At 41.1% G+C, this 22,212-nt stretch overlaps 1 protein-coding gene across 12 annotated transcripts in view; it reads right to left on the bottom strand.

Moving 5' to 3' along the window:
* The window catches only part of LOC111864695 (neuropeptide F receptor), a 221,363-nt gene that overhangs the window by 135,699 nt on the left and 63,452 nt on the right, over positions 1-22,212 (bottom strand). Inside the window, exon 1 of one of the 12 annotated variants that reach the window (XM_033751543.1) lies at positions 11,097-13,829. The exons of 10 other annotated variants lie outside the window; for them this stretch is intronic. The gene's annotated coding sequence lies outside the window, so the exon portion shown is untranslated. Of the gene's footprint in view, positions 1-11,096; positions 13,830-22,212 lie in introns of those variants that run through there. One more of the 12 variants, XM_033751544.1, reaches the window with a different exon arrangement.

Below are 22,212 nucleotides of genomic sequence, written 5' to 3'. Positions count from 1 at the left end.
TGAACTGTAATGTGTACATCAGCCATAGCGCTGTATTGCCTGTAGGCCCGATCTGTGTGAATAAGGCGTCGATAAATCCAATAATTGGGCTCGACACCAAGACTTACTGAATGACTGACTGACTGACCGTCAGTCGCAATGTAACGCTGACTCTTGACTCTTGACTCTTGACTCTGACTCTGATTCTGACTCTTGACTCTGACTCTGAATACAAAGGAGTATATATACCGCCGAAGCGAGTATGACGAAAAGGGGAGTCTCAAATGTGAGACACTAAAATATGGTGGCAAGTCCCAAGGCACCAGCACCCGAGAAACACTGCGCTGGCAAGGGCCAGCAGCATATAAAAAGACAGACTAGTCCTCTCGTTAGAGAGGGGGCCCCACGAAAACAAGAACGTAACTGTCAAACATTAATAAATATCTGGTCATGAGCCCCAGATGGTGCTCGACACCAAGATTTACTGACTGACCGACCGTCAGTCTCAATGTGACTTTGACTTTGCTTGAGTACAAAGGAGTTCAAGTGACTAAACTGCCGTTGTAGCGGAAGCTACTAGAAATATGGCATAATCTGCTGCATTGAGCCTGGACTTACAGGGGTCCTGCATATATTGTAATATTTTTAACATGATTGAAGTGTAAAATGTAAACATCTTTTACATTATGACAAATGACTTACTACTGCAGACAATGATTCTGACAAAAGACAGACCCGTCCTCTCGTCAGAGAGGGCACCCCTTAATAATAAGATCGTAACTGTCAAAGAATAATAAATGTCTGGTCATAAGACTGACTGACTGACCGTCAGTCGCAACTGACTTTAACTACAAAGGAGTAGGACGGAGTTCAACTGGAAGTCAGAACAGTTCCCGTGAAGTGTCCAGTCGAAGAAGATGACAGCGTGTCAGATAGCGATTTGTGAATTGTTGTAACCAATTGTATAAAGGTCCAGCAAATTCGGTCATCAAATCCAAAACCCGTCTTATTAGCCACGCAAACCCCGGGATACGTGACAATATATTGTGAGACTGAAACTGAATAAAATATTACGTAAGAAGTTTCATTAATCTGTATGTCGTTTGCACGTCCTTGTAAGAAGTTTTACTTCCGTTACCGGGAACAAAAGCATCCGAAAGATGGAACTGTGACACAAACAGAAAAAGAGGGGTCACGGTGACACAGTTGCAATTCGTTACGTTTCCAGCAAAATATTGAAATGAATAATGAAGCGATGTTCAGAAAATATAAAAGGATACTTTTTTCTCCCCCCGTGACATTTCACGTCCACCGTCTTTGATGGAGCTACGGGCAACCAGCCCGCGCACCAATCAGTGTCTTTGTTCTACACTTCGATCCGTCACTTGTTCGCTACAAATGAACATATACGTATATATTCGTTTAGTAATTTGAAAACTTTGATGTCAGAATCTACTAATAGGGACACGCTGGTATACAAAGTCGGTCGGCTGACAAATATACATCTGATTTTGAGGAGCGTCTCATAGTCATATCTCGGACTTAAGACTTAGTGCGTAAATTGAGCTTAATAAAACGTGGAACGTATAGGGTTGCGGTCCTGGAGCTCAAGGTTCTGACCATATTTTTAGCCTACTTTCCTTATTTTGAAAAAGCGAAAGTAGGCATATGAGATTACCTTGCTGTCTGTGTCCCTTCTATCCGTATTAACTTTTGAATTCCTGTACAAAACTTTATGAAATTTGGTATACACATCATGGCACCTATGTCCACCTCAATGGCTCACTTCACAAATCCCACCCATCAGTCTGTATGTCTATGGTATATCCATTATTGTTGCTAGGCAACGGATTGAAAACACCTTCTGGTGTAGTAGGGAATTACTTCTTCCTAGAATTTCTTTTTGAACATTTAATCCCATACTGCTCTGTAATTGTCTTTTTTTTTACTACGAAATAAATGGACAACAAATAGCACAGAATTAAACATTTAAATTTTAAAAATAAATAAGTCAATAACTTATTATGGTCTGTTAAAGAATTACGATTCGTGTCACAAAACTTTAGCAGCTGAAGAAAGTACCATCTTGAGCCAGCAGTGGCCAAACTGTGAGGACGTGAGCCAGCAGTGGCCAAACTGTGAGGACGTGAGCCAGCAGTGGCCAAACTGTGAGGACGTGAGCCAGCAGTGGCCAAACTGTGAGGACGTGAGCCAGCAAGCAGAGTAACGTCCGCCATTAAAGCAACTGCCAAGCAACGTGACTGAAGACACTAGTCTGTGTGCGATAGTGATCTGTGAAATGCAGTCACGAGCTGTCAGACTGACTCATTACTTAGCCTCGACGCGGATCGCATAGAAAACACCGCTTCCAACACTTCCTCTATTGTTGCGTGCAACCCTGTTGCTGTGAGAACGTGGCGCGCATCGCATAGAAAACACTGCTTCCAACACTTCCTCTATTGTTGCGTGCAACTCTGTCGCTGTGAGAACGCGGCGCAGATCGCATAGAAAACACTGCTTCCAACACTTCCTCTCTTGTTGCGTGCAACCCTGTTGCTGTGAGAACGCGGCACGGATCGCATAGAAAACGCCGAGTCACGTGGCAATACCGTGCTCCCTGGCAATGAAAGTTTCTCCTGGCTCCAAATTTCTTGCCTTCAGCAAATATGCCACAAAATTATAAACGTACAGGGCGAAAACTAGGACTCTTTGGACGGTATTGATAATTCAGACGGCTATGCTTTGACTGCAGAAAGAAGGATAAGAAGACAATTGTATGAAAAGCTGAAGAGAAGAAAAATAACAAAATGTACAAGAAGAGAGAAAGAATAAAAAGAGGAAAAGAGGAGAATAATAAAACAAAAGAGCACCGAAGGAAAATAGAAGAAGGAAACACTGATGTTGGTTAGAACAGAGTGCATGAGACGTGGAGAGGGTCTTCACATAACCTAAAATCACATTTATATGACAGTTTCATGAAATTTCATGTCATGATAAATGAGAACCCCTTTCGCACAGACGCGTATGTCCGTCCGAAAGATGCAATGATCGATTAATATTACGTTACCGGGAACAGAGAAGCGAGATATCACACAATCATTACCGTGCAAGCAACAATAGTTTCCAAAAGCACAAAAGCTATTGTTGGCCCTAGAATATTGAAAGTTCTTGTTTATCGGTTCCAGGAGATACCTTTTGCAAGACTAGCATGGGAAGTGCATACAAAAGGTGTTTGTAAGGTGCGAAGCAACTAAAAGATGCTGTACACAGAGACGAGTAGTTGTAATGGATGTAGTTCAGAGGTAATCACCTATTCCCAGTATACAGGTATCTATATGCCTTAGGATAAGTGTCTTCAAAATATTTGTGCCTCGTCTTGTGATACGGTTAAGCAAATATTTGGCGTTCATGTGAGAAAATCATCGCTTCATTTATAAACCTTATTTACACATATAAATTCTCTGTAATCGTGAGATTTATCACTTCCATTTTGCGCACTCTATAGATCTAATTATATTACCACGTTTTTATTTCTCCGTGACTAATAATAACGGGTTCTTGATTGGATGATCGGATTTATTAACATATTCTTGTACACTCAATCTTAATCGTTAATCCACCCACTGCACAAATCACGAGGATACGCTATGTCTTCTCACTCGTCACTAGTCGCATCCTGGCAACAGATTTATAAGTCTCTCTGTAATTACAGCACACATAATGTCTTCTTTCCGCAGGCTAGCTCCGTTGTACTCCTTTGTACTCCTTCAATTCTCGTTCTCATACTCCGTTGTACTCCATTCCGTGCCTTTCTTTAATTTCTCGGCACGGACACCATGGGAAACGCTTTCTTAAGAATACCTGTTTATCGGTGCGTTATGTAACAACGGTTGTCCTTCTATTGTTCAGAGAGTAACTTCGGTAGTGTTTACCCAGCCGTTGCCTAGCAATAGTCATGTGCGTCACAATACAAATTGTTATAAAAGCCCATGGCCCTCTTGATGCCTTAATGTGACACATGGGGTTGCGGGGCGCTGGTGTAGAAGACGTTTCCCTAAGGCCCCAGTAAAATTATGGTATGCAGCTGAAGATGCTGCAGAGTGATCACTGAATCACACGAGAACTTGGCAGCAGTCCCCAGCCTGCAATGCAGCAAGGCGGCAGCTCCGTGTCCACCTCGTCCGCCTCTCGCCCACGAAAATTAATCGCTCTTTTCTTGGACACAACTCTGCGTGTAAGAGGGTTGAAGGAGGAAAATATTACGATTAGTAAGAATAAAGGAGACGGGAGGAACAGCAGAGGGAGAAGACGGAGGAAATAAGAGATTGAATGAGAGAACCAAAAAGAATAGATAAAAGTTAGATTAAAAATAAAGAGGAGGCAGGGAAGAGAAGAATAGAACGAAGGAGGAGGATGAAGAGAACCAGAGGACACAACACACAGACATAACACGCAGAGTTGGACACAACTCTGCGTGTAAGAGGGTTGAAGGAGGAAAATATTACGATTAGTAAGAATAAAGGAGACGGGAGGAACAGCAGAGGGAGAAGACGGAGGAAATAAGAGATTGAATGAGAGAACCAAAAAGAATAGATAAAAGTTAGATTAAAAATAAAGAGGAGGCAGGGAAGAGAAGAATAGAACGAAGGAGGAGGATGAAGAGAACCAGAGGAGAAGAAGGATAAAAGGATAAATAAATGAGGAGCAGAAGAGAATATGTAATAATTAGAGGAATGGAGAAGGGCAGACGAAGGAGTAGCAGAGTAAATAAGAATAAAAGAGATGGAAGGAATAACAGAGGAAGAAGACGGAGGAAATAAGAGGTTGAATGAGAGAAGCAAAAGAGAATAGATAAAAATTTGATTAAAAAATAAAGAGGAGGCGGGGAAGAGAAGAATAGAATGAAGGAGGGTAAAGAGAAGCAGAAGAGAAGGATAAAATGTGTAAATAAATGAGGATCAAAAGAGAATATGTAATAATCAGAGGAATTGAGAAGGGGGAGAAGGAGGAATAGAAGGGTAAAAGAATAAAAAGAAGGAACAAGGAAGGAGAAAGAGAATCAGAAGTAGAGACCGAGAAATTAAAAAGATGATAAATGAAAGGAGAATAGGTAAGAACTAGAAGGTAAAAAAAAAGAGTTAGGAGGAACAGAAAAATAAAAAGAAAGACGAAATGAGAAGTAAGAGAAGTAGAAAAGGAGACAGAAGAGGGGAAAAGACATAAGAGATATATGACAGGAACAAAGGCGGGTAGGTAAAAATAAAGGTACCTTTACATAGCGTGGATCCAGCAGTGTTTTTGTCGTCGTTTCGAAGATATATGCTACCTCTGTCTTCAGGGTGGGAGTTAGTAAAGTGGATGGGTTTGTGTGTGTATACCTATAATCACGCAACCTACACATTTTGATCATGAAAATGGAGGCAGCGATACCTCTGAAACGTCGAAAATATGGTCCATATCCACCTTGTGTAAGGATCCTAGAGCTGAGTCAACATCAGAAGATAAAATTTGCCCCTGCGGTTAATTACGCAACACGCCTTGCTTACTTATTGGGGAAACTTCTGTAATTTCACACAAACTCGTGATGTAGGTTACAATTGCCAAACTCGCCTTAACGAGCTTTACCCTATCTCCACTCTCTTTGAGCCCAGCTTCTGCCGCAACTCACATTATCCACCTACAAATTGTAACTTCATGGAAGACCGTGACGGCCCTCTGCTGCAATTATGCATCATTATTCAGCCGTCTCCCAGATGGCAGCACCTCCTAGGTGTCATCTACACTATAACATGCCATCATGCTGTTACCGTTCTTGCAATCTCGCAAAATTGTGTTAGTGCTGATTTAACGCATAAGGTTGCATATCAAGACTGTATAGCAAAATATGAAGGAAAGAGGCCACTTAGAAGACTTAGTCACAGATGGTAGGATATTACTAGAATGGATTAAGAAAGAACAGAGCGAATGACTGTGAAACGGATAAGGACCAGTGGCAGGTTCTTGTAAACACTACAATAAACTTTAGTTTCCTATAAAAACTTGAAGAATTCTTGACTAGATCAGCAGCTGTTAGCTTCTTACGAAGGACTATAATCCATTGAGTTAGCTATTTAAAATACTGTTTCAATTGCATATGTTACATCTACCGTTTCATGTGTCAGTTTATTGAAAACTGTTTATATTGGACATTGGAATTTCTGCTTCAATGAAATCAACATACTTCCTTCAATCATAAAAACCTCCGTGGTTTTAGTCCGCAAGCGAACTATACCGTCCGAGCGACCGCCGCTTGTCGACAAAGTTAGTGCCGACATTAGCGGATAGAGAGCTGTCGCGTGGTCAGCGCAAAGAATCCCTACGGCCATTAATCTCGGTTTTCTAGACCGGAGTCGCTATTTCCTTGAAATAGTTCCTCAGTTATCCTCACGAGGCTGAGTGAACTCGTTCCCTTCAATCATAAACATTTTGAAAATACATGTACTCCATGGAGTATGTCTTATCCCTTTCACATTTGTTCAGAATAAAATATAAGAATAAATTATTCTGAAACCTTACATTACCGTATAGATGATTTCCTCGATATTGGAGTCCCAAAGCGAAACAATTTCTATACTCACCTGCAAAGAAAGAGAGAATACAATTATTTACAGCCATCACGCTGCAGGTGCTTTAAAGTGCAAATACTCTATGTCAACTTTCGGCTAATTCTGAGTCATTATGCGCCCTCTATTACTGCGTACGCTTCTGCACCGAAACGTCGGTTCACACAAGATCTACATGGAGCCACATCCCAGAAGACGACATTCTTCATGATCACCGCCATGAAAACCTCAGATCTTAAATGAATTATCCAGCATTACCGTTAACTAAAAAGTTTACCTCGGATCTGGTGATATTAAAGCGTAAATAAACAACTGAAGATAAAGAAATGTTGAGATGTCCCTGTTCTTAATTAATTAAGAACCGCGCTATGAAGATGTACGGGGGAGTGGAACCGCTTTAACCCCGAGAAAGGAGTTCACGGAACCCACTGGATGGGAGTCTGGGAGGTCCCAGAGCCAGTCTGGACGTTGCGGAATAGAGAAGAATATCTTATCCTTACTGGGAACCGAACCCCGCTCGTTCAGTACGTAGCCCGTCGCTACACCGATTAACGTATTGAGGCTGTAGTTTTATTGAAATGCAAATGTTGGTACCTAGAAAGCATATTTACTCTTCGTATTTACTGCACCCGCAAGTGGCAGGGGAGAGCTCATTGGTACATCCAGGGCTCAGTTAACCCTTTCCATGCCTGTGCGCGAGAAAGCGAGCAGGAGAAAGTGTAGTAGAGAAAGTTGGTGAAAGGGAAAGTAGTGGGAGAAGTGAAAAATATATCATTACATGGAGACAGAAAGAGTATCGTTTTTTAGAATATTCCCAGGCTTCGCCCGCTCGTCACTGTAGCAAGACTAGTTTCAAAATTAAAGAGTTGAAATGATCACATGTAGTGGCTAGACAGTAGGGTCACGGAATTTTGATTCTCTGCTTATTCCAGAGTTTTTTTATAATTTCGGAAATGCTATTTGAGGATCTTCAGTGCAAATGGTTTCATTTTGATTCCTTTAAATTGGGAGGCCTACGTGAGAAGCGCGCAGTATCAACTTGCAACCTGGAAACCATCTCAGAATTTGATTAAAAGCAGAGTAAAACCAGGAAAATCTGCGTACATTTCGCCGACCGCAGGGGCTTCCGGAAGCATACCGACTTCTAGCCAACAGCCCGGCATGCAATGCGGCGGTTCCACGACCTCTCCCTAATACTCGGACATACGCCGTTCCTTTATCGATAAATCGAATTACATGTCAAGCTTCGATCTGGCTCAGGATTGGAATCACGGGCGGGATTTTGTGAATGCTGTAATGAATCTTCGTATCCCACGAAATGAGAATATTAAGAAAAAAAAACGAGCATTTTCCAGCTCATTTAAAACGGGCCCGCTGGTTTCTATGTCGTCACGAAAGTATGCCACGGGACAACTCAGTCGGTATAGTTACGAGTTACGGGATGGAGAGTCCGGGTTCGATTCCTGGCTGTGCAAGATTTCTTTCTTCTCCACAGAGTCCAGGCCGGTTCTGGGGTCCACCCAACTTCCTATCCAATAAATACCGTGGGCTCTTTTCCCGGGGTATAAAGCGGCCAGTGTGCGAAACTGACCACTCACCTCTGCCTAACTCTGAGGTCAAGAATAGTGGCGCTGTACCTCCACTCCCCAATCCATCTTCAAGATATACTGCTTAAATATTTCAGTACAGGGACGATTTTAATATGTATATCAATAAAATATAACCAGTTAGTGAAGAAGAGTTTGCATATCTACAACAATTCATTATCTACTGAATTTTCTCGAGCCGCTCTCAGCAAGCAGTTGCTTCGAAAATAAATGTAACTGGCCATAAGAGAAATACTGACAATGTGAGAGTAATGACACTCTTATTCTAATCGATTGTCATTATGTGAAGTATAATATTGGTCAGTCTATTGTAAGGAACTCGACATGTCATCAAGGAGCAAATGAGGAAGTTGTAATTTGCTGACACTTCGCCCATAACCGCCGGAAATCTATATATAATTAGTCTAAGTAGGGAAGTGTTTATCATAATTTAGTCTTCTAAGTGTTACGTCCTTTCAACGGAAACCCAAATACAAAATAACACATTTAAACATTTATTTTTTAAATATATGGCAGTGATTAGGTAGGTATTACAGTGTCATCGTTAATAAAGATAAAGTTGCCACTGTTCATAATTAATTGAACACTATGCCATGAAGACATATTGGGAGAGTGGAGGTATAGCTCCACCCTTATTGACTTCATTGATAAATACCTTCTTCTACTTCCTTGATGGATGAAACTCCCTGACCTATTCCCATGCAGAATTATTTTTGAAATTATGGCTGTTATAGGACGAGGGGACAGCCCGTAGAGAGGCCGCTACCTACACACAGGACAACACAGGCAGACATAAATGCCTCGAGTGGGATTCGAACCTACGATACAAGTGTTCAAGCGGAGGAAGACATAAAGATTACTTCTAAAATGAAGAATGCCATCTCCTGGGATGTGGCTCACCTGCTCAAGCTGGTTCATCGCTCGAGGATATTTCTACCCTGAAGATGGAGGCGATACGTTCCTCCGAAACGTCGGTTCACACAAGATCTACACGACGCCACATCCCAGAATAAGGAATTCATCACAATCACCGGCGTGAAAACCTCAAACCTTACATATCTCTATAATGTTTTTTACTATGCGAATTTTTGCACAATTTTGCAGACAGTTCATAGGGCGCATATTCAGCGAAATCGTGAAATCAGAATTGCCATCAAGGTTTACGATGCGTAAAAGTGAATTAATGGGATGAATATCCGTGGAAACCGGAGTTGGCGATGAAAACTGTCCAAATTTCCCGTTGAATTGTCAAAGAGAATTCCGATATTTATCGCGTAATACAGTTAGAATTTGTGATAACTGTCAATGGGAGTAACAACCTGCCAGAATTATCTCCCATTGTTATATCAGATCAGATGAATTGTGGCGAAGCCAAATAATTGAAAGATTTAATAGTAAGACAGCCATTTCTGGACCGCCTCTGTGGTCTAATGGTCAGAGTTCATGGCAACAGATCCAGAGGTCCGGATTCGATTCCCGGCACTACCAGATTTTCTGAGTTGTGGCTCTGGAACGGGGTCCACTCAGCCTCATGAGGATAACTGAGCTCCTTGATTAGAAATGTAGCGGTTCCGGTCTAGAAAACCGAAATTAATGGCCGTGGGGATTCGTTCCGCTGACCACGCGACACCCTCTATCCGCTAAAGATGGCACCAACTTCGCTGACAAGCGGCGGTCGCTCGGTCGGTATAGTTCGCTTGCGGTCTAAACCCACGGAATTTGTTTTGATTGTCAGCAATTTCTGAGAAGCTGGTTGGGGGTCAATACAGCAATAATGGGGGTAAAATAATCTATAAGCCCTATTTTATGACGTGAAAAAAGCAAGTAAAAACCAATTACAAGATAGGACATTGACAGCGGAAATAAACAATCATGTCTCAGATGCATTTGTTTTGTAATTGTACTTATGGTATTGTTACTCAGACAAGTGTCTATTGTTGTAACGTTAAGATTTATGAACCCATTCACCCATTACAATTACTTTATGACGTGTTATTTCCTCAACATTAAACAACAGAAACAAATTCCGTGGCCTGTAGTCCGCAAGCGAACTATACCAACCGAGCAACCGCCACTTGTCGGCAAAGTTAATGCCAAATTTGCGGATAGAGGGTGTCACGTGGTCAGCGCAATGGATCCCAATGGCCGTTAATCTCGGTTTTCTAGACAGATTTCCTCAACATTAAAGAAATAATTCTTATACAGAAAGGAATTTGTCAGTATTCTCAGCTCTGTACTGTCAAATGGTAGAATGATTGTTAAATAGTGGATTGTAAAGGTTTTGGAGATAACGGTCGTGGCCTATTCGAGGTACAACCCCAGTATTGGGCTTCAGAAACTGAGAACACAATCACGAAACACTTCAATCCTGATATCAAGTGTCTCGACCGATCCTCGAACAAAGAACCCGCTGATTACAAGTACAGACCTTCACCACAATAACAAAATGCTCGCTGTAAGTTTGAAGCTCCTCATTAAGTAATTTTGCCGTGTTAATTTCTCTTTGGTTTCTGAGAAACAGTTATCCGAGAAGCGGGCGCTTGATTATTCAACATATCAAATTACTCTCCGTGTTCAGAGGCCGTCTCTTCTACACACGCAACCAGAGGACGCGCCATGCCGTGGGGACAATGGACCCACTAATCTTGGAACTAGCCTAGGCCTACCTCCATGAACTTCTCCGCTCACTTCGATTTTTCTAGATCTTATACATTCGGTAGGACTCCTTGGGCGGGTGATCAGCCGTCGCAAGGCCTCTACCTGTACACAAACACAGAAATACGCACGAACACAAACTAAACATCCATGCACTGAGTGGGATTCGAACCCACGATCCCGGTTTCCAAGCGAGCGAACACGGTACATGCCTTAGACCGCTCGGCTACCGTGACCGGCGGCTGTTTCTTACCTTATAAAATTTTAGATGTTATGTCCGTGTTGCTCCTGGTACCTTCATGAGAATCCCTTGATGTACTAAAGCAAACAGCTCATATGAAAATTCTTATTATTATCTTCGTCACTGAAGAAAACCCTTAACGAACCGAATAATAAAATGTCATCTGCTTACGTTAATGATTCTGAATTTGTACGTAACCTACGCAGCATCACAATATTAAAAAAAGTATTAAGTTGTTCTTATTTCCATATTTGATTTCAAGCCTTATTTTCTTTTCATACATTCAAGTGGCGTTTGCAGTATATCTAGTTGTTATGGAAACTGTATTAATACTTCTGTCTTTAGTAAGTCTTATGAGGGTATGAAAATGTAAAGGCACAAACACTTTAAGTTCCACTTGAATTATCTTGTAGAATAAATTGCATTTTTATGCAATTCGTACCATATATTTTATGACATTAAAACATCAATGCCATTAATGTATGGTTAATAATATTAAAGCAGTTACATAAATAATTAACGTTAAATATTTAAAGCATCAATCGATATGAAATTACGTAAAATCTAAGTCAAAGTCTGACACATCAATCATCTCTTTTCTTCAATAAAGTCCAGCTGATTGACACAGGAACACAAAACGTCCAGATGCATGACCTGAGTTCGTGTCAATATTTATTCAGCGTGTTTCAGCGGAAGTTATTATCTGATATATACCCACTGAGGTAGCACAGTTTTCACGTATTCACTGATAACAAGGTAACCACTTGATGTCCATCTGCTTGTGTATCACCCCAACCCTATGAACTCCATCGGAAAACACTTCACTTCCCTCAAGTGACATACATAAGCGGCACTTTTGCACAGAAATGCACTACAGCTACTGTTGGCTTAACCATAAGGGATTTAATTTACCGTGTGACGTCACTTCTTCGTGGAAAAACAGACGATGGAAGTATGGCGTAGGTCTTCAAATACACTGGGACTTACTGCAGATTAAGGTTTGGTTAAAAGTTCTAAGTCCTTAATGTTCGTAATTTATATAAAGTTTTTTATCTCATGTCGAGTGTCCTTTTATAATTCAGTACCATCTGTTAACCAAGTTCTTGTTAACAAAGTTTATGGTAAATACGGATCAAACAGCGGTAAGAAACAAGCACCTACTCTAGAAAATTAATAACCAGTCACCAAAATACAGTTCGTTAAAAAGTTCTCATAAAAAGTTCGTAATAAAATTAATAATTAAAATTTGAAACAATCAAAAAAGAAAACATTAAGGGTCTGAAACCAGAGTTTCATAGTGTTTAATAACATGAAGCATTATTTTAAAATTTAATAATTACAAAGTTCTGATATGCCAAATTCGTAACTTAAATATATTTTTAATCGACGTCAATACACCAAGTATCAGCCTGCGAAGCAACACCGAGTCACTAACATGTAGTATATAAATTACTAAATTGTTTCGTAATAATTAATTATAATCTGTTATCAAGATGGAAAGATACTTGTATTAAATAAAATCACCTTATTTAGTTAAGCCAGATGGTTGATGTAGAACATAGAAAATAATTCTTGCTCATAATTCAGAATTTAATTATAACAACACTCTTTGCTTTTGTGAACCAAACTGTTAGTTTGAAGAATCAGACAAATATCACCACTAAACTGTAATTATCAGTATGCCGCTCAGCCACTGTAATCATAGAACTGCTCTCATCAGTCAAATAAATTAACCTCCTTCCAGTAACATCCTTCAGCAATATATATATTACTACTTCAGAAACACTGTTCACTGACGAAATGGTGGGCTAATGTCAGAAGGTGTTTGTTGAAGGCATTCTTCACGATGTCTTTCTTTCAGCGGTGCAAAGTTTTAAATTGGTTAAAAACGTATATTACTAATTATTTTAAATATAAGAGATTAAAATATATACAGTTATTGTTACAAAAAATATACAGCTCTTCCTTGCGCAAGTTTGTCCCTTTCACTGTCCTTACTCGACAAAAAAACACTTCAGATATTTTTGTATGTATTTGTTACAAGTGTCTGTAAATTTGATAATGTAAGTATTATATGCTGACTGTACACCGCACAATTAGAAAGTCCGTCATTCAAATTACGAACAAATAAGTACATGAATGCTGTGTTCATTGAAATGAATTATTTTTTACGTCTTTGTGTTAGGAATTTAATTTTCTAAACAAAATTACTACATTGTTTCTTTGTGGATACCACCTAATTTACGATCGTAGTTACAGCAAGCCCAGAAATGACAACATCTGTTTAGTGTCCTGATGAAAGGCCCAAATCTGTTGATTTACATCAGAAACATGTAACGATCATAAACCCAGGGAAAGCTTTAAACAACACTTCATAATTTCACTTCTCGCAATATCATATTAATGTAAAAATTGATTCATTTAGTGTTTAATTCATTTATTTATAAATACTGACATTATGAGTACGTTTGCACTTTACGTTCTTTCGGACACGGGGTCAAATGATTTTATTGTTGACTTACGAAATCGAAGCCATAAAAAATCCTAATATCAGCGTTAATTTAGTAGTTTCTGCATAGTTATCCTGTTATTGTAAAAATATTGGAAAGGATACGTGACATGAAAACCCAAATATTATTTTCGACAGAAGAGAAACCAGAGCGGGTCCGCGAGCCACTGTTTCACACGCACACACACCGGACTCCAGCTGACTTGCGCTAAGCGCCGCGATACCACTGTGATGCTACAACCCACAGAGCTAACGGACAAGCTGTGAGCGTCTCGGTACCCGCAAACCTTTATATACTCCATACTGTGTTCGCCGGGCAGGCGCAACAGCCGCCCGTCTTTTCGATCCGTACGTTATTTAACTACGCTCTATCTACTGCGGAGGTTTGTAGCATCGAAAGACAAAATTCAAATAACCCAACGTGAAACGTAAATAATACTTGGGTTAATTAAAGACCTTATTTAAGATAGATTTCTTGGTTATTTAATGACGTTGTTTCACATTCGTCACGGTAGCCGAGCGGTCTAAGGCATGTACTGTCTTCGCTCTCTTGGAAACCGGGATCGTGGGTTTGAATCCCACTCAGGGCATTGATGTTTAATTTGTGTGTGTGTGTGTGTGTGTGTGTGTACAGGTAGAGGCCTTGCGAAGAGCTAATCACCCGCCCTAGGAGTCCTACCGAATGTGTAAGATCTAGAAAAACCGAAGTGAACGGAGAAGTTCATGGAGGTAGGCCTAGGCCCACTGGGGCTGTGGTGCCAAGGAAATGACAAATTACAAAATGTTTCACGTTCATTGATTACTGGGTTCCTGAACAAGTTTCATCCGTATCTTACCCTCGCATTCTAATTTCCCCCAAAATTTGTATGTCTATAATTTCAAATTATTTGTATAAAATAAGTAAAAAAGTAAAGTTGTCCCTACACTTAATTAAACACCACGCCACCAAGATACATGGGAGAGTGGAGATATAGCTCCACAATTCAGCTTCACGCTTCTGTCGCTTTACCCCAGTGGAAAGAGCCCAAGTTACCCATTGGATAAGAGATTGGTTGGGACCCAGAGCCAGTCTTGACACTGTGGAATTGAGAAGAATATCTTTCCCCTGCCCGGAATCTAACCCCGTCCATCCCGCATTGCGTCACTATACCGACTGAGCTATCCTGACTACACATTCAAATAAGCATTCAACATACGTATTTCTGTATTACTTACGCAAGCGAAAAATAAACTTAACTCTTTCAGACTCGACTCAGCTAATGTGGATTCTCTAACAATGCATAAAGGTGGATGCTACAAAAGATAAATTTGTCCCTGTGCTTAACTAATTAAGCATTACGCCATGAAGACGTATGGGGGAGCGGATGTATGAAGCCACATATTCTTGACCTCGGCATTAGTTGGAGGTTAGTGGTCATCTTCAAGCCAGTTAAAAGAGTTCACGGTACCCATTGGATAGGACGCTGGGTAGGCCCTAGAACTTGTCTGGACGACGTGGAAAAGAGAAAATTCTTGCCACTACCGGGACTCGATCTCCGACACCTTCCAGCACGTAGCCAGTCGTTGTACCTAGGCTCCGGGGATGCTATAAGGGATGATAATTCAATTTATCGTCTTCCACTTCTTCCTCCCCCATTCTTCTCGTGTTCCTCTACTTCCTAATCCTTTTTTTACATTATTTATTCTGTTTTCACTTCTACTCCTCCTTATTCTTATCAGTTAAGGAACTCATAGGCGCAACTGTGCCTTGGTAAGGGTAGAGGACTCATATTTTGTTAACGAATACACCCTTAAAACATAACTTCTTGGAGAACGCAACACGTTAATGAATACTACTTACAAAATCTTCACGCCTGAAGTGATTAATGAAATCGTTTCGGCAGTACTACATTATACAACCTGAGAAGGATCTCGTGCGAACATTTGAGTTGAAGCAGAAACAAAATTGTAAACTCCACACCACCTCCTTCTGCCAACAAACGGCTGTTAAACTGATTAAGAGAATGACATAGCGATATATGATAAAGTTGCTTTCAAGGCTCGTTACCATTCTATAGCAAGTGTCAATATTCGTCCTATAATGGAAGGCATAGTTATGTTGCTCTACGGTGGGTTTCAAGAATGAAGGTCCAAATATGGTACAATATGTGAATTTGTATCGCTCCTACGCTTTTCAGAACGATATATATATACTGCACACCGTAAAAGGCAAACGGTAAGGCTGTCCCTGTTCTCAACGAATTAAGCACTGCGCCATGAAGTCGTATAGGGAAGTGGATGTACAGATCCACATTTTCTTGACCTAGGCACTAGCTGGAGGTGAGTGGTTAGCTCCACGCCCAAGCCGCTTTATCCTGGGGGAAGAGCACCCGGTGCCCATTGGATAGGAGGTTGGGTGAACCATAGAGCCGGTCTGAATGATATATGAAGAGAAAATTCTTGACTCTACTGGAACTCGAATTCCGACCCCTCAGTCGTCCAGCCCGTAGCCACTTGCTATACTGATTACGCCATCCCGGCTCCTGCTGCACACCGTATTCTGACAAACACAGTGAATCAACGACGGCTAATTAGTCGTGTTCAAGTAAAGCTAAGATACGTAAGCAAAACACAGTTCCACCCTCCGAGCTGTACATATAACTGATTACCTGGCTAAATGATTAAGAAAGAGACTCGCTAATTGCGTGATTAAGTAAATTACTGTCTGCCTGAGTGATAACCTGACTGCCTGACTGAATGTTTAAGTGACTGGTTGATTGAATAAATCTCACTGTTTCGAATGGTTCACTGAGTGACTACATTACCGTCTGAATGGTTAGCCGGCTAAGTTCCTGATCATTTGAAGGACTGGCTGACAGAAAACCTGACATTTGAATTAATTGCTGAATGAATATTTGACCGTTTTAATAATCTGCTGACTGATTATATGATATATATGACATTTTGTATGATTGACTGACTGAATAATTGAATGCGTGACTGATAGTCTGTATGCCCAGTTGGCCGGCCATCACACCGTTTGAGAGTTTTTACAACAGAAATTCTAGCCATGCGTGTGGCAACGGAACTCTGTCCAGTCTTCAACAACTGCCCCGCTATGCAGCTGATGTCCACTGGATTCACAGCATGCTGTCCGTAACTAAAGAGCAGGTAGCCGTCATGTGCAAGTGTAACGCGTCTTTAACTGAGGTCCCTCAGGCGTGCAGTTTCCCGTTTCTCTCAGTTTTTTACTTCTACCGGCATTTCGCAACAACTGCGCAAGCTTCGCATGAAGTACACAAAATTGTCCTGAAAGTCAAGTATCAAGATTAGATTCTAGTGGTTTCCCTTAGCCCCACAAAGAAAATACAGTACCAATACTTTAAAATAGGCCACATCTTCTTCCTTGCTAATCTTTCTGGACTAATTTTTAACTAACTCAGTGCTATTTCATCATCATCATCAGTAATCTGTCAAGACGACAGGTCCACAGTCTCTTCCAAAACAATTCCTCCACTTAATGCGATCTAGAACTTTCTCCTTCAAATGACAGTATCCTCTTCTGTTCCCAAGGTCATCCAGCATCTTCTTACGTCTTCTTGTCACTTCTATCCGCCCCTCTATCTTTCCTTCAATAACTTCTTTTAGAAGGCAGTTTCTGCGTAAAACATAACCAATCCAATTAGCCTTCCGTTTTCTTATTTCGTGTAGGATATTCCTCTGCTCACCGACTCTAATTAACACTTGTTCATTTCTCACATTTATCCTATTTATCCTAGTTAAATAACAAAAAATACTAGCAGCTCAGTTTACAAAAAAATCTCCAAAGTGAAGCAAAACACGTATAGCCTGCCACATAAATATCTACAAATTATATTTTTAACATGTCTGCATGTGGTGGTGCTTTGAAACAATGCTTATTATTATATAAAGTAAAAATGTAAATTTGTCCCTATGCTTTACTAATTAAGCACTACGTCATGAAGGCGTATGGAGAAGTGGATGTATAGGGCCACATTTTCTTGACTTCGGCACTAGCTGGAGGTGAGTGGTCAGCTTCACGCCCCTGCCGCTTTAATCCCCTGGGATAGAGCCCCCGGTACAGTTTGGATAGGAGGCTGGGTGGGTCCCAGAGCCGGTCTGGACGACGTGGAGAATAGAGAATTCTTGACCCTACCGGGACTCCAGCTCCGACCCCTTGGTCGCCCAGCCCTTAGCCAGTCGCTATACCGACTGCGCTATCCAGGCCCCTACAATTACTGTATCTTCCTTACTTACTCGTGGAGCTGAGCCCTTCTGAAGGAGCCGCCAATCCTGCAGCTACTCAAGAATTTCCCAGCATTTTATGGAACCCGAAGGTTCATTACCGTGTACACAAGAGTCCTCCACTGGTCCCTATCGTGAGCCAGATCAATCCACTCCGTACCATCCCATCCTATCTCTCTATGATCCATTTTAATATTGTTCACCCACCTACGCCTTGGTCTTCCCAGTGGTCTCTTTCCTTCTGGCTTTCCCACAGATATCCTACATGTATTCCTCGCATCTCCCATTCGTGCTACATGCCCTGCCCACCTCATCCTCCTTGACTTGATCATTCTAATAACACTTGGAGAAGAGTACAAGCTATGAAGCTCCTCATTATGCAGTTTTCTCCAACCTCCTGTCACTTCATCCCTCTTCGGTCCAAATATTCTCAACACCCTGTTCTCAAACACCCTCAGTCTATACAATTACTGTATACGAAGCAAAAACATTTCATGTGAATAGCCACTTCAGAATTACTTTCATGCTGTCAGGCCACATGGTGTGTGTTCAGTTCAACCCTTGCAATCATCAGAAGGATGAGCTAGGGAAGCAAGAAAACATAGCAGAAGAGTAGGTGAAACGGGGAAAGTCACGGGAGATGTTAGAGAAAATATATATTTAGTATGGGGAGGAAGAAGAACAAGGCTGTGAGGATTTCTAACTTTCTGGTATGTAACGCCGTATAATCGGTTAGAAACCCACGACATTTCAGAGGAAGGTACTGACTCCGTCTTCAGGGTCGAATTCAATAATATAGAAAATATTCTCACTGTGGGTTTCTTGCTTGGTTTACTCTTCGACACAGAACATCAATGAATTTATACCAGAATAAACGGCGTTACATCTTTGTAGTTACCACTGTGAGAATCTCAAATAGGGTATAATTTTGTTAGAAGGTCCCCGTGCTTCGCCTGGCGCTTCGATTGTTGAGGGCAGCAATAATGTGAATAGGTCAGGATGCAGAAACACTCGAGACAAGGGCCAAGGAATTTTGAATTCCTAAATTAGGATCAGATTGCATATTTTGAAAAGATGATTTGATGAATTTTACAGCAAGGAGTTAATCCTTTAAATCCCAATGGTTACTTCATGTACCACACACTTTAACATACTGAAATCCTACATCTACCCACAGAGTGCATTTGTATGTTCCGTACGGTTCTCACAACAAACAGCGACTGTTTCCCTAAACGACATTAACCGGTTGGGCTTTGTAGCGGAGACGTAATGTTTCCTGTGAGGTACGGACTGAATTCTTATATATAATTTTGAAGAATGATACACAAATGTTTGATGTTCATCCAAATTATGCAGAAGAAAAAAAATATATAGAAACACATGTAAAGTTTTAAAATAAAGCAACAGCACAGATAGGGTCTAATGTTAGGGTTCGCGCATTTAATGCCGGACTGCTGGCTAGAAGTCAGTTTGCATCCGGAAGGTCCTGCGACCGGCCAGCTCGACCAAGGATTTCCGTGGTTTTCCTCGGTCCTAAAACAAAGGCTGTGTTGGTACCCAAATTCCACGCTGCACTGCATGCCTCACATGCAGCCCTACCATTGTTAACATCAAAATTTCGCTCTAATATAGCCCTCTCAACGTTAGCAAACAAACTGATTATATGCTCTATCTTTACCAGAAGGACAAGTGGGCACTGTCTGGGAACCTTCAAAATCGGAGATATAGTTTCTCACCCCCCCCCCAATGTAGTGTCTCTCACTACCACCCCCACTTCTTATTATTATTATTCTGTCTCGGTCTTGGTGAGTAGAGAGTGAGTGAGAGTTAGTAACCCGTGTGGAAGCGGGGTCGAATACTTCCACCGCAACCCTGCGAGTCGTAGGAGGCGATGAAAAGGGAGGTCTCAAATCTGAGAGAGTAATATATGGTCACAAGTCCCAAGGGACTCGGACCCGAGAAAGACTGCGCTGGCAAGGGGCCAGCAGCATATATTAAAGACAGACCCATCGTCTAGTCAGAGAGGGCGCCCCACAAAAACAAGACCATAACTGTCAAACAGAAATAAATATCTTGTCATGAGCCTCAGGTGGGGTTCGACACCAAGACTTACTGACTGACTGACCGTCAGTCGCAATGTGACTTTGACTTTGGTCTTTAAAGAGTGTTCTAAAGGCTCCCAGAGCCGTCAAAGAGTAAAATACGGTCATGAGTCCCATGGGACTCGAAATCAAGAATCACTGCGCTGGCGATGGACAGCTGCAGTTTAACGTTCATTCATTGGGTATTCACAGGTTTAATCCTGATGCATTTTAAGCCAGGAGTGCATGACGAGCATGCAACTCGGGAACCACCTCATCAAGGCCAGAATGAAGTGGTTCTAAATGTGTTTTAAAAAGTCAGTACTAGAGATCGGTAACGAACCAGGACGTCAAACACGGGCTCACTGAACAATGCGCATTTATGTGGCTCGTGATTAAATTGAGATGGATTTTAAAAATATATGTATTGCAGATTACTAAAAATAAGCAATTGTTAATTGCAATTAAGCAATTGGAGAATGTTACTGACAGGTCAGAGGCACCAATATAAATGATTACAGAATACGGAAAATCCCGTTGAGCCCTTAAATACAGAAGACACGATGGAATCAACGAACGTATGATAATGAATCTGCAACTGACATACCGTGATGGAAGACAATGATCATCGGATTCCATTATTCCCGCAGAATAAACGTCACTTCCGTATGACTAAGTTACAGCACGAATGCAATTGCTGATATCTACATCAATAATTCTCTAGCCGAGAGAACGTTCTTCCATTTTCCAAAACGTATTACGGCATGTAGACCTGTTGCTACGCAACGACCGCGAGATAAACAACTATACAATGGTTGTTACTAGGCAGTGAACAGTAAACAGCAACAGAGGAACGGTGTTTTCTGTGTGGTCCGTGCCGAGATGTTATAAGCAGAACAAGTTAGGTGTTGCATATAAGGAGATAACCGCTAAATTTCAGTTGTGAGCTGTTCTTATGAGAAGCTAGTAGCTTGGGTGGGGGACAGTTCGGGAACCCAAAGGCAGGAAAAAGTTCACCGTTGAAGCCGTTACCAAACAACGGCTATAGTGATTTCTGAAGCGCGTAGAACAGTGATAGCATAATTCTTATTTGTAGTTAGGAGTTGTAGGAATTCAATAAATCCGATTACCGATTAAAACCCCGTATATAGTCACTAAGATGGGGATAATATATTACGGCTTCTGTCTCCACTATTTGAAATAGATGGAGAATATGTTGAAAAAGTATTTTAAATTCTAACAGCGGCAGTTACGAAGAGTTCTGCCTTTCATCTGCTCAATGTTGGTTTCTTACTGTGTTTATTCTTCGACCGTGAAGATGGAGGTGATGAGTTCCCCGAAACGCCGATTGGCTTTTAACGGACCACACATAATTACATCGTAGAAGATGTCTTTACGTTAAAGAAATTGCGAAAAATTGTTTACTGTTTATTCTGCGTGCTCTTCCAAATCGTTTCACATGCAACTTAAAAAAAATAATTTCGAAATATATGAAATTATTATTATTATTCCATGATCTACAGACTCTATCAGACAGTTATGAGCTGGGTTCAAATTTAAAATTTCGTATGAAACGAGTAGCCGATCACAGTGGCCGGGCGATCTAACGCATAAACTGCCTTCGCCCGCTCAAACAGTGGAATCGTGGGTTCGATTCCCACTTGAGGCATGAATGTCTGCATGCGTTTATTCTGTACTTATGTTGTTCTGTGTGTAGGTAGCGGCCTTGCGACGGGCTGATCACCCATCCAAGGAGTCATACCGATTAAGAAACTGAAAAAGCGGCCAAGGTAGAGCCACAGATAAATTCATATTCTCTTCCATACGTCTTCTTTGCGTTGTTTTTAATTAATTAAGCGCAGGAACGACTTAATTTTCCATTACCTCGCAAATTCCAGCTTAGGTGACTCATTAGTTCATTGGTGCACGTCAGTTCAATAAATTAATGATCTGTGAAGCTCATGGGGAAAGTCTATGTAAATTTTACCTCTTACTGTACGTACCTTATCAATGCCTAAGACCGACGTTCAGCAGTGTAAGCTTCGTGTACCCCAACGTCACCGAGTGAGAAATTATAAACTCATGGGAGGGGGTGTACATGGTCGGCGTTGAAACAAGGCGTTTCAATACTCAAGTTTATGTTTTCAAAGCCAAAGAATGACCCTCGTTTCCTTCCTCTTGTCTTCCTTGTGTTTCCGAAAATTATTCTCCTTCTTCCTCTTCGTGTTTGCTCTTCGCTTTCTTCTTACAGTTTTCCTTTTCTTTTCCGTCGTTTCAGGTTTTACTGCATTTC

Source organism: Cryptotermes secundus, unplaced genomic scaffold (genome assembly GCF_002891405.2).
Source record: "Cryptotermes secundus unplaced genomic scaffold, Csec_1.0 scaffold441, whole genome shotgun sequence".
In the NCBI taxonomy this organism is placed as follows: domain Eukaryota; kingdom Metazoa; phylum Arthropoda; class Insecta; order Blattodea; family Kalotermitidae; genus Cryptotermes; species Cryptotermes secundus.
The sequence above is the reverse complement of the archived record's forward strand: the minus strand, read 5'-3'. Positions and strand labels throughout refer to the sequence as shown.